The 16,844-nt window shown below is 40.6% G+C and overlaps 1 long non-coding RNA gene across 1 annotated transcript in view; it reads left to right on the plus strand.

Annotated features, from left to right (window-relative positions):
* The window catches only part of LOC144463897 (uncharacterized), a 50,523-nt gene extending 37,777 nt beyond the window's left edge, over positions 1–12,746 (plus strand). The window contains exon 3 of the long non-coding RNA XR_013491888.1: positions 12,288–12,746. This is a non-coding gene — a long non-coding RNA (uncharacterized LOC144463897). The remainder of the gene's footprint in view (positions 1–12,287) is intronic.
* Positions 12,747–16,844: the final 4,098 nt, after the last annotated feature.

Below are 16,844 nucleotides of genomic sequence, written 5' to 3' on the forward strand. Positions count from 1 at the left end.
TAGCCAATTTAGTTGATCTAGAGATCACATGCAGTTTTTTTTTCAAAGAGGAAGTAAAATTTCAGTTGACCAAGATTTCCTTTGGTTGAACAGAGCCCTAGAAACTGATTTTATGAAAAACCATACAACGAAGTTGAATAATCCAATTAATTCTGGGCCTATTTCCCAGCAAACAAAGCTGTACTTCAGTTCGATGTTGATCCCATAAAGATTAAAAATGAGGAGGTGGTTCCAGTGAGGGAAAAAGGGAACAGAGCTGTGCCTAATAACACAGAGAGGACGATAAAATGATCACCACAGAGTATCTTAAAACTTCTGGATACATTTCTGTGATTGACAGCGAATCTGGATCAGGAACATAAAACCTCAACCAACTGGCACTCCGACCAGGTTGACATGAATTCAAAAGCAGAGATATGTCGGTGCTAATGTGGATCAAATACCACTGTCAGTACAGGGCCAGGTGAGCCAACTGTCAGCATGATGAGGTCACTGTTCTCTGTGTTATGCTCATGTGTCGACACAGTTCAATCAAAATAGCTCCATTTGACTGTCATTGGCATCCTCGATGGCTAAAAGCATGCAGGGAATATATTTTTAGCCATGTGTGTGTGTGTGTGTGTGTGTGTGTGTGCAGTTGTGTGCACATATGCGCTCATGCACGCGGCTGCCACCGATTATGCACATACATGATCCCCTGGAGGAAGACAATAATATTGGCATTAAACACCTCAAGATTCTGCCGGTTTTTAATATATCTTAAATTATGTCAGGAAAAACACCGGAACATCACACAAAAGCCACAGTCAGTGTATAATGCTATCTCATAAAGCTACAGATCTCTCCAACAACATTGACATAGGGAGCAGGCAAACAAATGTCAGCCCCTATAACATATGAAATACATAACGTAACCAATTTTCTCCTGTCAATCAACCTGGGAATAATGACAGACGGCCAGGAATCAATACGCCACAATTGAATTTTTCAACTCCCAAACATGTCTCACTCTGCACCATAAAAGACTGTCAAATGTCATGAGCTGCGGGTGGAGTCTAAAGATTTATTTTATTTCCACCGCTGCAGTCTATTAGCAACAACGTTCCTCTTACCACCAGGGAAAAGGCAGGTCCAGACTCTTCTGCTTGTTTTGCTTGTGAGTGTCCTAGGACAATGCTAAATGTGTGTGCACACTAACTGCTGCTATGTAATGAATATGCACACTGAAACTACGACGCACATGACTGACAGAGGATTTGAAACATCTTCCATGAAATTGAGGCAGTTTTACTAATTACAAATATTTTCTTGTCAGAAAAATTAGAACATTCATCATTCTGTTTTTTGGACAAAAACTTTATTTTCCATCCTGGTGCATCCAGCAAATAAGGTCAGTTTTCCAATATTTTTATAAAACATAACAAGTATCTATTTCTTGTTATTTCCTTTCAGTACTGAATGTTCCCATGACCTCTTCCTTGAATGACACCAACAAGATTTTCTTTACTGTTAACCGCCACTGTGGCGGAAAATAACAGAGGGTAGAGCTACTGAGCATTGCGGTCTTTGTCTATCACCTCATTTACAATACGGTGCCCTCTGCCTCACATAATCAATTAAAAGACGGCGGGGCTGAAGAGGCACCCTACCAGTCACAGAAGTTTACATCAAAAGGAGGAGATGCTTTTGAAGACTTGCCTCATCCTTGAGAGTCTTCCCCGAGAATGCAAGGACAGATTTAGTCACTGATAGATGTGGTTCTGGCCTACTTCAAGGTCTCGCCTAAAACGTATCAGATTGCACTGCTGCATTGTAGTACAGTATTTCACTGCTGGGCTTTCTGTGAAGAAGAAAACACTGGCCAGGGAAAGTCTTCACTTCATGGGTACATCATTATTTATAATTATTCTAATTAGTTTTTACAGTACCGTAAAATGCACCCAAACAACAAATTATGACATGTTTTCTGCAGAATTAGAGGACCATGGCTGCTTGATAGGATCCTGCAACAAAGCACAATGACATATTGGAGTTTTATAAAAACAGGCCTGCAGTGAAGGCAAGTAGGGAAATTGTTCCCCTGGCTTTGTTAGCGCCATTTTCACCTCACTGGCCCTGTCACTGTCATCTTTATCCACATCTAGGTGAGCCAGCTAACGTCTTACAACAGACTGAAGCCAAGAGGAAGGGGCTGTCTCCAAATTAGGGGCCATTTTATGGTCTAACAGCTGTGCCGGTAGTATTGATTACCAGGCACCGTGAATGGGCCTGAACAATTTTTTATGAAGTGAGGAATTCTGGCTCTGTGTGGCTGGCGCCAAATGGGAGCAACCACAGGACGGCCTATGTGGCCCACGGGCTGTTGCGGAGATATTGATGTGTCCTGTTCACATCCATGTGCCAACAGACGCCATTATTTGATATGCAGTGAGCAATAAAACCAGCCATTCTTACTGCAACCAGATATATTGTTAATGGCCGGCACTGTAAATGTCATCTCTATTATGTGCTGGGAGTTGTCACAGGAGTTTGTTAGAGTTCTTTATGCAGAGAAATTGATAACTCAATAAAATAAAAGTGACTTGAGACATTAATGTTGTAAATCAGACATCTGGGCAGCTGCTGGTGTGAAACTGAAAAATGATGATTTATGAGTGAACACACTGCAAAAAAAGTCCAGATTCAACAGTCATTCATCTTTAGCACTGGGATCTGACTTCTGTATGTCTGAGCATTTTAAAACTCCAATATATCACACCTTGATTAAAGTACCACAAAAAATGGGACCGTGATTGAAACATACCTGCCATGACTGTGGCATGTGCTTGTATAACCTTTACAAATTGTTTTTCTGTGTTAGAAGTGATCCACTGGTTCCATACTCTTATAGTGAGTAAAAAAAAAAGTTTCCTTCTGTTTTTAAAGAAAATTCTGGCATCAAGACCTTCATTTTACAAGATATCTCCATCCACACAGCAACACAAAAACGACTCCAAACGCTCATTGGCGTTAGATGTCTTGAGCAGTGCCCCCCCTCCCCTCGCAAAGGTAGTAAAGTGTACCGGCTATATTTACCTTTTTTCAAAACACTGACTGGAGATCTTGTCACTGTTGATTCCCCTTTGATATACGAAGGAGCTCACTCAAAGATATGAGTGATACTCGGAACATGCATAAGTTTCCAACCCCGTCTCACTCCGTCATTGAAAAGTGGCACTTGGGCAGTGACGTGCGGCGCCACACACAGACGAATAAAGCAAGCCTTTAACATTGGCATGATATGCAGCTGGTTGCCGTTATACTGTAGCTAAAAGGTAACTGGCGGCGTCAGGGGGAAACCCAGCGGGAGAAGAACAAAGTTAGGATGACAAAAATCCGAGTGGGGTGGGTGGGACAGGTGGTGGATGGGTCCAAGAAACTTTCACCAAGGAGAGCATATAGTAAGATTATAAAGCCAAACCGTGTTCGTTTTCCTAAACCCAACCACGTGCGTTAGTTGTTGAAGGGAAAAAAAAACCCATCAGGCGTGCCAGAACGTCAACAACCAACGCACCTGGGGTACCTTGCACGAAGTGTATGGACATCGAAAGTCTGCGACCAAACATCGATATGTGACGAGTTCAGAGTGAGAATGTGTTGGAATATCCCACCATCTGCTGATCTAAAACCGTTGATTCTGGCAGACTTTAAACTGCAGACACAGAGGTGGAGCAAAAAACACCGGGCGCAGCAGATGCCTTTGTTCGTCTGTGAAGTGGTGCAGCAATACTACGTTTAAATGTAAAGAAGTCATTCGTGCTGCTTTTGTTTCTGGTGCATGCTCCTTACAAAAAGCAAAAATGGGCATGTACGAATTGAGTAGATGATGTCATCGTTTCCCAAACGCTCCATTTTACATGTCCACACAAATACAATATAAGCAGAGTTTTGAAAAATCTGCAGCTTGAAAGTTATTTTAAAAAAATGTCTGTTTTAGTGACCTAAAACTCATATTGGTGTAAGCGTAGACAGGGCCTAAAAGTTCGGATCTGTGCTGTAAAGCAGTGATAATTGTTCGTAATCCCTCATTATACATTGTGTGCACACATGTGCGTTACATACAATAGATATAATATAAACTATGTTGAATGTTTTCAACTGACATTTTGACCAATCACTTAACTGTTTGCCTTAATTTTCTCTATTTAAATCAGTTTGGCTAACCTGGGGGCTTGTTTGAAGCTGGTCTTATTTTCTGAACGCTTGTGCTTCCGTGACTTATCTGCATTCCCAGGTCCTGGTAAGTACAATGGTATTATTCCTGACAGGAATTATGACAAAAACTATAAAAATAGGACTGGATTTCTGTGATTGTCCTTAAAAAAGACATTTAAAAGGTAGTTTTTAGAATGCATGCCTCAATGGCTGGCCACACAGTAGATGGATATTTTTTGCAGTGCAGGCTCCTGGTTCCAAGAAACCCTTGTGGGTATCAGAACAGGTGGCTAAAGGCTGATTTTGGCGAGAAGACAGCCAAAATTGAGAGCTTGGGAGCACAGGTGTAGGAGTAATCCAATCCACTCAGAACAGAGGATAATCATCCTTTTATAGAAGCGTATTAGGGTGCAAACATGTCCAGCATTTATAATGTATGAGAAACTATGTCTCAGCGATAATAAATCAACCCCATCCCTTTGAGTGACTCAATATGTGTGTGTGAGTTGGTGGGCGGATGTGTTTACTGGTGTCTCAGTGTGTGTGCGCCAGTGTTGATGACACAATAGCGTGGCTGGCGTCTGGCTCACGCAGAGTTATGCAGAAGTTGTTGGTTGTTTTGCTGATCCCTCTCTGTCAGTGTCACAAGAAGCGTCATCAATCATCAGAGACTGGGGGACCAGACCACCCTCCCCTACTGGTCTCTGTGTTGGCTCAAACAAGCCCCGATCAGTATGGGAGGATTACTATATACAGTACATATGATGTCAGACCTAAAGGAAATGCGAACCACAGAGCATAGGCTATGGCTCATAATAGCTCAGGGTCACTTAAAGCTGTCAATACAGACATGGGAAATTTATAGTGTGATATTACTTATGCCTTATTCTTATGTGACAGTGGCATGGACACATGTCTGTAATCCAAGTTTAACTTTAGCTGCACTCTAGTGATCTTTTCTTTTTGTCTTTCTGTGAAATACATTAAAAGAGAACTGATTAAGCATTGCACTTGTTGAACTTATTATGGACAGTAAAAAGAAAAATTAATAAAGCAGAACCAGAGATATTATTCTTGTTACTGAGTGCTGCATGGATTTTTTTGTATGTCGACATGGAAGTTAGCTTCACCCTAGTACCCTCGATGAAAATCCAATGGGATTTTCCACTGGATTTTTTTGGATTAAAGCTATGACTGGCAAAAGTTTATGATACCCACGTGTTTTGTAAATCAAGATGATCTTCACAAATGAACACCACTTTTGCGAAAAGTAAAAAAGCTAACGTTAGGCTATACAAACTACACTATGGTTGCATGTCTTCAGCATCAACACCACAACAAGGCTGTAAACCGCCTTTTTTAAGACATGTAAAAGCATTGAAATTTACAAACAGGGTATACTGACTTATTTATGTTGTAGAAAAAAACGCAAAAATGTCTTAAACATGTGTTAACCACCTATTTTCACCCTATTTTGAGGCAACTAACCACAAACCCATTCAAAAAACACACTGACTTTCAGATGAGCAAACCAGAGGTGCTAAAATGCTAACTCATTTCCACATTATAAGACTCATCCCTGCACCACTTTATTCCACACATTCTTCCACTGCGTCAAAAAATGGCGCCTACATTACCCACAATACAACTCAATCCTCAATCATTTTCAGTTAAGCCGAAGATTAAGATGTGATGTTCTAGTAGCAGCTAATGTAGTCTCAAGCTGCTGACTTCAAACAGGCAGGAGGTACGGTCTATACAGGTCTGGTAAGCTCGCATATTTCTGCCTTAACAACCTTGTTAGGCTGGACGCAGAAGTGCTTTAAGCTAAATGCTAACGTCAGCATGCTAACACACTCACAACGGTAATGCTAATACTGGTGTTTAGAAGGAATAATGTTTGCCATGTTCACCATCTTAGTTTAGCATGTTAGCATGCTACTCATTAACAGTGGTAACAGTCTATTTTCATGCACTGTTTGCACATATACCGATGAAAAGTAATGCACTTCAATTCGTATATATAACCCATACCCAACCCCCATACTCAACCCAACCCATCGTAAGCTAGTCATTTATGTTTCGCCCTGACTGTGATCACATGACCAATGCGCCAACAGGAATAAGAAAGGAAGTAGTATAAAGAGCGAAAGACCATGTAAGGAGGCAGGTTGGGGTGGTGGATCAGTCAAACAAATACAGGACTTTCCATCAGAAGACCAGTGTTCAGGACTGTGAGAAACCAAGTGAAGTTATTATACAACCCGGTCTCACTCTGAAGTCATTGAAAACTGGCACTTGGTCAATGACTTCTGGCATCAGACACTGATGAAAAAAGCCATCCTTTCACGACGGCATGATACACAGCCAATCGCCATTATTGTTTAACAGCTTCTGGTGGCGTCAAAAGGAAATAAAGCAAGACAACATACAACAACTGTATGCACATTGTAATTTTCCTGTGAAAACGGAAGTGTATTTTGATAACAGACAATACACATGACAGGCAGAAGTTGACGCGGCGTCCCAGAACATCAGCCTACCTACCTAACCCTACCTACATAACTTAACTTGCCTAAACCTAACCCACGTAACTTAAGGTTAGGTAAGTAACTTTACGTTAAACATGACAATGCCATTTGTGGGGCACTCCTTCCTTAGATATCATACAAATCCCTGTAAGTGGATACGTTGGTGGTAAACAAGTACATCTATGGCTGATGGTGATGTCATCAGTTACGGTATGCAAGCAAAGTATTCCACAAACTGAAATCTTGACTTGATGGTGGCATTAGGGGATTACCAAAAGATATTGCGAGTCATACTGTGAGGAGCATGAATGCCTAAACCAGGTTCATCTTAATCCATCCAACAATCGTCAAGACATTTCACCAATGGATCGACCGTCAAACAGACATTGCCAACCCTTGCTAGCATGGCTAAAATATTTGAGAGCAAAGTTTGAGGTCTCACAACCAAAAAAGCTCCAAGAACTTACAAAAAACACACTCACATAAATCAGTGCTGTGTTTTAACCATTCAAACATCTGTCTTGTGTTATGACACATTAATGAAACCACACAGTATGATTGCTCTTCAATCGATTAATGGTTCTGCAAAAACATGAACAGAAAAGAGGTGGGAAAGTCAAAGTGTTCGCATGACCTGGGCCAGTCACCCTGTCTGTACTGTACCAGGTGTGCTGTCAGCTATTGCCTCTGACATTTGTTATCTGTTAAAAACATCTGGTTTCAGTATCCACTCTCTGAAGAAGAGAAGGAGTGAGACTCATAGTTGGGGGTAGCGAGAGGTCGAGGGGTAGAGTTTGGTTTGCCCAGCAGAAACTTTTACCAATTTAGATAGTGCTTTTTTACTCTCTCCCTCTCTCTCTCTTTTTTTTTGGAAGGGCTTATGTCATGTATTCGTCTTCACCGCAAACCTCTGCCTCCCAAAAAGCATTTTTCATACCCCGTGTTTACGGAGAAACCACACCAGTGCATTGCTGTGAAATGAGTCGTCATATCAGCCGTGCCTGACAGGGAAGCGCTCCTCCCCTCGGCACACGAGGAGCAGAGCTCTCTCTGGTCTCTGCCACTGTAGTGGAGGCTGTTGACAGAAGTAGAGACAGGCAAACATATGTTCCCTCCAAAATACAGGAGGGGAGGGCCTTCTTGTTTTCAAAGAGGCCATTATCGCTGCAGTGTATCGCCACCCCTCACTGTTGTTTGAGGAGGGGTTGTCTCACGGTCTCCTCCTGTTCCCAGCTGAAACTGTCACAGTTAACTGATTGGAAACATCTTGCACTCCCACACACACATGTAGGCACATACTGTACACAATTAAAATGCAACAGATTTATAGAATTATAGTAGAGGTGATTTGTTAAAGGAAAACAGCTATTTTAAATGTGAGATAAAATGAAATTTAGTAGTAGTTTGATTACAAGTAATAACCTGTACATTAGAGTGAAGACTGAAGAATGCAAACTATTTCAAAATAAATCCAAAGTAAAGAGATTACAGAAAGTTTTACTATCCCAATGAGGTACCCTACAGTAATGATTACCTTATGAAACAGGTAATCTTCTAAAATGATATGTAATGAGTAAAAGTAATCCCCAGATGCTCAGCCACCCCTTCAAAGCTGCTCCCTGCACTGATGTTACACACATGCACACACAGAGGGGCCTGTTACCACAAAATGACAAACTAAATATTTGGGGATGGTGATATCATTCTGCTAGGCCTCATTACCATAGTCTGAAGCACAAATGTAGTTTCAAAGACTCCAAATCCCATGTCAGTTACTCTGCCAATATGCAGAGTCTGTCCTCCAACTGCCACAGCCATGCCAAAGCAATTTGTTTCTTATATTGCTTTTGGAAGCCAATATGTTTTAATTAAGGGAATACATAAGCGAAAACAACACCATAAATAATCGTCTTTCCACACCCATGACAAAGGAATTTTGTTAGATCTTTCTTTCTCAGTCATAGCATACATACTTGATTGACTAAACCGATGTGAAGGAGGACAACATGGTTTCTCATATACAGAGCAAGTTATGTTACCTTGGATTCAGTCTTAAAGTCCTTTAACCATGAAATAAGAAATGCTGAAAAAAAGCTTACACTGGGGCCAATGCAGCATTTGTAAGAAAAACTTGCTTTGAGGCTACACTTAAAATTTTTTATATTAACAATGACTAAAATCATTACATGTAATGTGAAAGGGGTCACTCATAGTCATCAACATGATCAGAACTAGAAGGGCTCTCGGAGAGCGCAGACCTCCACCAAGTCCAAATGTCCTATTTCCTAATGTTAATGAAAGTGAAAAATAATCCATGTATCTGTCCTGTGATTTGGATCTGCTCCGACATTTAATGGGTTCTTCCTTAGCCCATGCTACACCCTTCCAACAAGTTTCATGAAAATTGGGCCAGTGGTTTTTCCAAATTCCTGCTGACAAACCAAACCAAAAACATAACCTCTTCAGTTCTAGCAAGTGATTTAGCATTTTTAACTCATTATTTTGCTTGTCTAGCCCACGCATTTGACTGTTCTGGTTCACTGTCATTGCTCTCATCAATTATTGATTCCACCAAAGAAGTTTAGAAAACCAGATTTGTACGCTACCTGCCAGGCACCTAACTACAGACAGATAAAATATGACTTTTGTCTGTAGTAATTTCCCTGACAAATTTCCCACTCAGAAAGCCAGAAGATCTTATGAGCAAGGCAATTTCCTGAGAAAGCAGTGACTTCAGTTGTTGTGGCCTAGAGAAAAGTTGCGTTTCCACTGAACACTTTCAGTATAGTTCCCTTCGAACTGCAGGCATGTACCCCTTAATGGGCAATGCAGAGAGTTGTCTGTACCTCGCTGATTGTCAACGAAAAAGTGATTGTACGCCAGCATTCGTGGAACAAAATAGGATCAGAGTGGAGTGTTTAGAGTCTCTGTTGCAATTGATGGATATTTCCTTGTCAAACAAGAGTATCAATTATCTCTCGACCAATCACTGCCTTGATAGACTGCAGTGTTTCTAGCTCCACCTTTAAGTATCTGATCAGTGTGCTGGGTACCTCAACAGAGGGGTGATGAAAAAACAGGAAGGAATATAATGGTTCTGTTTGTAATATCCACATATTTTGACATGGAAATACAAAAATAACTGTTCTAATGTGTGATGAGCTGAACTGAACCCGACTGCTAGGTGGAAACGAGGATCAAGCTTATGGATGCTCTAAAAGTCTCCAGTTTTTCTAGAAGCAAGCACGCACTGCAAGCAATTGCCAAGATATATTATTATGTATTAACTTATGTACAGTATTAATTGTAATCTGTTCATGTTGTATATTTTAAACACAACATGTTCTAAATCCCAACTTGTCACATATCACCATTTGGTCAGTGGACTTTCACATCGACACACATGGGTCATCTGTTGTTGATGTTCTGGGATGGCATGTCTGTTTACAACTGTTATATGCATTGTGTCTTTTTAAAATACAACTCCGTTTTCACAGGAAATGTACAGTTTCTGCTCGTTAACTTATAACATGGGTAAAACACCTTGTATTAACATTTTATTTGTGCAAAAAAAGCACGTACTTCGGTTTAGCAAAAAAAACATCATGGATTGCTTCAACATTCATACAGGAAGTGAACACCGGGCTCCTGGGAGAAAGTCTGGTGTGATTGGACCCATCCATCCATCCCGCCCACACATTCGGGACTTTCCAGGTCCTTAAATTACGCTGTTGTTTTAAACTGATGCTGCCCAGCGGCATATCATACTGCCACTGGGGTAAGTTGAGCCAAAGGGTAAGTTGAGTCACCCCTTGTTGCTAGGAAACCATAAATAAAATTGAGCATGTGACCAAATATTCAGGAGGAAGGCATCATTTTATGAAGTCTGTGAAGGTAAGAACCACATGGATTAAGTGGTTAGAGATTTATGTCCAAAAAATCATTTTTCACTCATGAAAGTGAATTGAGTCTGCCATAAGGCTCATGGGGATTGTGTTTAGACCAAAATAGATAATTTTTAATTTGTTTTATACATCAATTGTGGTATCTATTAACTACAAAATGAGGTAGTACAGCTAGCATGAAAGTGCACCATTTTAGCTGTGGGGGCTAATAAAGTCAATATGGTAGCTATGGGGTAAGTTGAGCAATTTGAACAGGGGTAAGTTGAGCCGTAAGTTTCTGAGAAGAGGCAAAGCTGGATATGGTAAACCAAGCTTTACTTTCAAGGAGAAAGATAAGGGATTCTTCCCAAGAAGCGATGTAATCACAAAACTCCCCAAACCTCAGAGTCCCAGCAGTGTGTATTCCCCTGCAACCTGGACAGGTGGGATATTGAGTAAAGGGACAGGTGGGATATGGATGGAAGGAGGGAGGGGGGTGGATGGAACGAGAGTAAGATGGAGGGAGGAGTTTAGAGAGGATGAAGGAGGCCCTCCTGTCAGCAAGGACACCAAACTAGCATTCACGTTTACGGATTTAGTTCAGTGTTTTCTTTCCAAAAACACAGCTGTTAAGGTTCTCTTGCTAAGCGTAATTTAAGGCATTCTCAGGCCTATGTTAAAATGTTTTAAAGTTGTTATATGCAATAATAATTTATAAAAAGATTTGTACCTGTTGAATTGTAAATAAATTATATTATAAATTATAAATAAAAATACACATGGATTTGAAGAAGCGTCTTATTTAATTCAGTACAGACATGTACGTATAACTGGAATATCTTAACCCAGGGAGGGAGGGAGAGAGGGGGAGGAGAGAAGGTGAGGTGGGGGGAAGGGGGGGTAGGAGGGAGGGCGGGGGGAGGGAAGGAGGAGATGGCTCAACTTACCCCAGACACGGGGTAAGTTGTGCCACGAGACCACTTTTTTTGGACATGCTATATTATCAAAACAGTTATGTTTACACTCATTCTGTTTGTTTGTAGGGATGCACAACATCCTGAAATATATGCACATATATTAGTTAGCAACAAAACTATAATAGCCTTGATGTAGTGATCCTGAATATGAAAAGTGGCTCATCTTACCCCGGTCTCCCCTATTTGGCGACTTTGGAATGAGAACGGGTTGTTAGATAAATATCCTGTGGAGAAGGTGGAAGTGAACCTCAGTGCAGTTTAGTACAGCACGGTCAAGATGACGTTATATCATGGTGACTGTTGTGTATTGTGTGCTCTGTTCTTACATCTGTTTTTCTGGTATAATCTACTCAGTATATTATCGTCTTTTTGCGTCAGTGTTGCACTTTTTGACAAGATGGAAACCTGTACTTATGTTCTTGTTTTCTTTATAATACTAATAATATAAGTATTGCATGCTTGTATTGTTTTACCAGAGCTGCACTTTGACAGTTTCTAGGAACTTTGTTGACCTGGCAATGAAACATTATATTTGAACTCTTAAACTTTTGTTTTATTTGAATTAGATATATACTACATGTGGTTGTTAAAAAAAAGGTTACACTATAAAACATATCCAATTTGACTCTACTGTATTACAGACATCTGTGAAAAACAACTTTTTCCTTTAAGTATAAATGGTTCTTTGTTAATTGTTGCAGCTGATGTCCTTTTGCTCAGCTCACCACCTCACTGAAACAAGTTGGGAGCCCCGCAGAGCTGTGACAGACTTCGTTTCCCCTCAAGATGTCTAGGCCTCCACATTTCCATACATGCAGCGCAGTTTCATCATGGACTCATTTTGAAAGCTAAAACAAGCTTTTTTTCTGGTTATGAGTCAGCTTGGGTAAATGGATTTTCCATCTTACTCTTCATAAAGAGGGAGTATCTTTCCTCCACTCCCTGTGATGTCAAAGCATAGCCAGTCACACAGAGTGAGAGCTCTGTTGGCACCCATCGAATAGACAGTGTCGCCCCAAACCCAAAGGGATTACATGTGTGTGTCCTCTTTGTTCAGAGACATCCAGCGGCATCTGGCAACAGTCAGTCCCCTTGTGCTACTTTATGGAGACAAGTGTGTTGTGTGATCGGGTTTCTCAAGCTTCATTTATTAAATTAAGTAATGCATCACTGTGATTTGTCTTGCATTTTTTTTACCGGGGGGTGGGAGGGAAACGTACGGCTGGGAAGATACAAGGCCTTTCATATTTTGAGACAGTGGAAAGGGAGGGAGAAAGACAAATAGGGGGTGAGAGGAGCAGAGAAAGAGAGAGCTGGGAGAGAGGGAGATGTAGGGAGAGAATGATAGAGAGGGAGAGGAAAAAGAGGGAAAGACGCAAAGACAGGAAAAGGGAGGGGAATGGAGGCCCTCCTGCTCCTCTTCTCCTCCCTTGGTATCACCTCAGAGGGAGAAAACAACCTTCTGCCAGGTCGTTTCTCATCATTTGTTCGATTTGTGCTGATCCTACTTTATTTTCATTAAAAATAACTCAGAGGAAGTGCTTTAAGTTTTACACAACCTGCCCTCCCTCCCCTATGAATTTCCATATGTAGGCAAGTTAAACCCACCCGCATATGATATATTGATGTTTTTTATTCTGTAGGACAAAACCTTGCAAACAAATACATACAACTGAATTACTGGTCACACACTCATATACCAAGTTCAAAACAAAGATACACATTAACATCATAAGATATTAAAAAGTTTCCAGCATGTTAAAGGAAGATAAGGGAATATGAACAATGGGAATCACCAAAAGGTATTTAACCAGTGCAATAGCATGGGCCCCTGGGCACAGATATGGAAAAGGCCCCCCATCTTCCTTCCATAGGAGCAAGACACACAGACTTTATTGTTTAGCCTGTTTTTGTGGTGTTGTTTTGCATCTATTTATGGTTGTGATGCATCTTCTTGTATGTCTTTTGTGTCTCTTTGGGGTAATTTTGTGTGTTTCTCTGTCGTTTTATGTCTTGTTGTGCTTTCTTTGCATCTCTTTGTGGTCATTTTGAATCTCCACCTGGTTAGCACATGCTAATTTGAGTGACATTTAGCAGCTAAGAGTCAGGGGCCCCCCCTTACACTTTGGGACCCTGTGCCTGTGTCTTGAAGGCCTGTACAGTAATCCATCCATGTACAATAAAGTGCCACAGGTGAACATGTTAACCTACTCTGCAGTATCTGACTGGTCACTGTCAGTACAGCCTTTTGACACATCCAGATATTTGAACATTATTGACATTAATCCAAAAGGGAAGTAAAGACAAAGTAATGTTAACTCATAATTTCAAATTAAATATGACTTGTTAACCATATGTCAGACATTTTACTCATGTGCATGTTGAAGTTAGTTACTTTACAAATTTGACAACCAGGCAGAATCAATTTTAGACATTTTTAATGATGTTTGCAGATATGGAAATGTAAAGTAGCTCACACAGTGGAGCTAGTGCAGAGAATATTTAAACTACATGAATCAAAAGGTGTTAAAGGGGACCAATTTTGCTTTTTTATTCTATTCTGCCATATATAATTCTATAATGTCAGATGTTCGTACTAAAGGTGGTCACAGTTTTAAGTAATGAGGTTAAGTATGTAAAAGTAATCCCTGTGATCAAGAACATCAGCCTTCAGGCCTGTTCTGAATGCTCTGGTGATAAACAGCTATAGACACTAACCGTGATATTTACAAATTAAATACTAATATGTTAATAATACACATATGATAATATTGTGCAAAAAATCAAGCACCTCTTAAATCAGTTCTTTCTGTCAGTCCATGCTTTGACTCCCTCAGTGCCATCTAGGTGCCTTGTGACTATCTATTAAGTGTAATTGCCATTTTTGTATAATTTATACAGTTATGGTTACAGACTCTGTCTCCACCTCCCTGCACTTATATATTTAGTTTAATTCATTTGCAAAAAAGGGAGACAAGATGCAGAATAAACAAAGTTAAAGATGAATCTGATTGTCTTCAAATTTTCTTTAGATGTCACAACAATAATGTTGTTAGTTTAAATTCTTTTGGCCACAATAATCGCATAGTTAAATTCTGATATCGTGACAGCCCCAGTCTGTTTCCAGTGGTTTTTCTACTTTGGTGACACAATGACAAAAGATTGTGATAGATTTCTTCTTATGTTCATCTGCTCCAGGCACATCACTGCAAGTGTTTACATTACATAGCCTACACTGCTACATGAAGTTACATGCTATCGCCAAGGAAACATGTAAACTTGGTTGAAATGTTTTAAATTCTTCCCCAATAGTGGATCATATACCTTCTGGAACATGCCTGGTTGTGTTTAGAAGCTTATACTGGTGATTTTTAAAGGGAGAAAGTGCCGCTCTAGACAGTCATTCCCCAGCTGCTAGTACACTGCTACATGTAGCTACATGCTAACATCAGGGAAGCATGCAAACCTGGTTGCTGATGTTACAAATTTTTCCCCAATTTCGAATCATATTGCTCCTGAAACATGTCCGGTTGTGTTAAAAAGCTTTTATTGGTGATTTTTAACGTAAGAAAGTGCAGCTCTAGTCAGTCATTCCTTGGCTACTACTACACTGCTGCATGTAGCTACATGCTAACATCAGGGAAGCACGCAAACCTGGTTGCTGATGTTACAAATTTTTCCCCAATTTCGAATCATATTGCTCCTGAAACATGTCTGGTTGTGTTAAAAAGCTTTAATTGGTGATTTTTAACGTAAGAAAGTGCAGCTCTAGTCAGTCATTCCTTGGCTACTACTACACTGCTGTAGTAGTAGTAGCTACATGCTAATGTCAGTGAAACATGTAAACTTGGTTGCAGAGGTTACAAATTTTCCCCCGATTTAGGATCTCATTGCTCCGGGAAAAAGTCTGGTTGTGTTTAGAAGCTTTTATTGGTGATTTTTAATGGGAGAAAGTGTTGCTCTAGACAGACATTCCCTGGCTGCTAGTACACTGCTACATGTAGCTACATGCTAACATTGGGAAAACATGTAAACCTGGTTGCAGAGGTTACAAATTTTCCCTGATTTCAAATCACATTCCTGCTGTGTTTGGTTGTGTTTAATAGCTTTTCTTGGTGATTTTTAACGGGAGAAAGTGCTGCACTACATTGTCATTCCCCGGCTGCCAGTACACTGGTACATGTAGCTACATGCTAACGTCAGGGAAATGTGATCTTGTTTGCTGATGTCGTTATTTTCTTGGTAGAAAATGCCATTATTCTCCGTTACGGTCATTCCCAAGTTCCAATGAGAGCAGAGACCCAGAAACACTGACCAATCAGAGCAGACTGGGATTCTTTGGAAAGGGGCTTAAACAGACAAACACGAAATGGAGCATCTCAGACAGAGGGTGAATACAGGTGCTCCAGCACAGACATTATGACGAAAATAAACTGTTTTTTGAGCATTATTGGTCCTCCTTAAGGTGCCACATGTATGAGTGCTATCTTTTCTTAATTACATGTATTTGTTTGTTGTTGTAGTTCCAAAATATTTTCATCAATCAATATGGTGACCCATTTTATTAGTAGTAGTGTCATCTTTTGTGACAGGCTGCTGCTGCGGGGGCTGCATCACTGCCAGAGCACCGTCCCATTACTTTGACTTTATTCTTATTCCCATCAGGTCTTTTGACTGCGAATGAGTATGAGAGGGAGGCCAAGAGGTCACTGGTGACTAATTTTCTGAGCACTCACAGATTGTGTAAGTAATGGAGCACTTATTGCATTCGCTCCCCCATCACTGCAAACAAGCCCCAAAAAATCCATACAAATTCCCACACGTAAGATAGCGCCTGGGGAAGGGAGAAGTGGCCCATCTTTAAGATATAGCGAGCAGCATGGAACAGGTCTAATGTGCAATTTAAAATCAATATCTTTAAAAAGAAAAAATGCCGATCCTACCTACGACAGCATCATCTAAATATCAATAGGGTCTCTCTGTGCTTCACAGAGAGCTGGGTGCGAGGGGAGACAGATCCGAGGTGCTTTGACCAAGGATTTTACACTGTCTATCCAGAGGAATCGGGTTCTCACTGCCTCTCTTTCAATTTTAATACAGTGCCGTACTTGGCGCATGAGGTTTAATAAAGTAGCACAGTGTCTGTCAAGCCAGGTGTAGCTTCAATCCTTTCATATTCTAAGTAAATCCCAAAGAAAGGTGTTGAGGATACCAGTAGAAGAAGACAGGCAGGGAAAGAGGGAACCGGAGGGGGGGGG

The sequence above is a fragment of the Epinephelus lanceolatus genome, chromosome 7 (assembly GCF_041903045.1).
Source record: "Epinephelus lanceolatus isolate andai-2023 chromosome 7, ASM4190304v1, whole genome shotgun sequence".
Lineage (NCBI taxonomy): Eukaryota > Metazoa > Chordata > Actinopteri > Perciformes > Serranidae > Epinephelus > Epinephelus lanceolatus.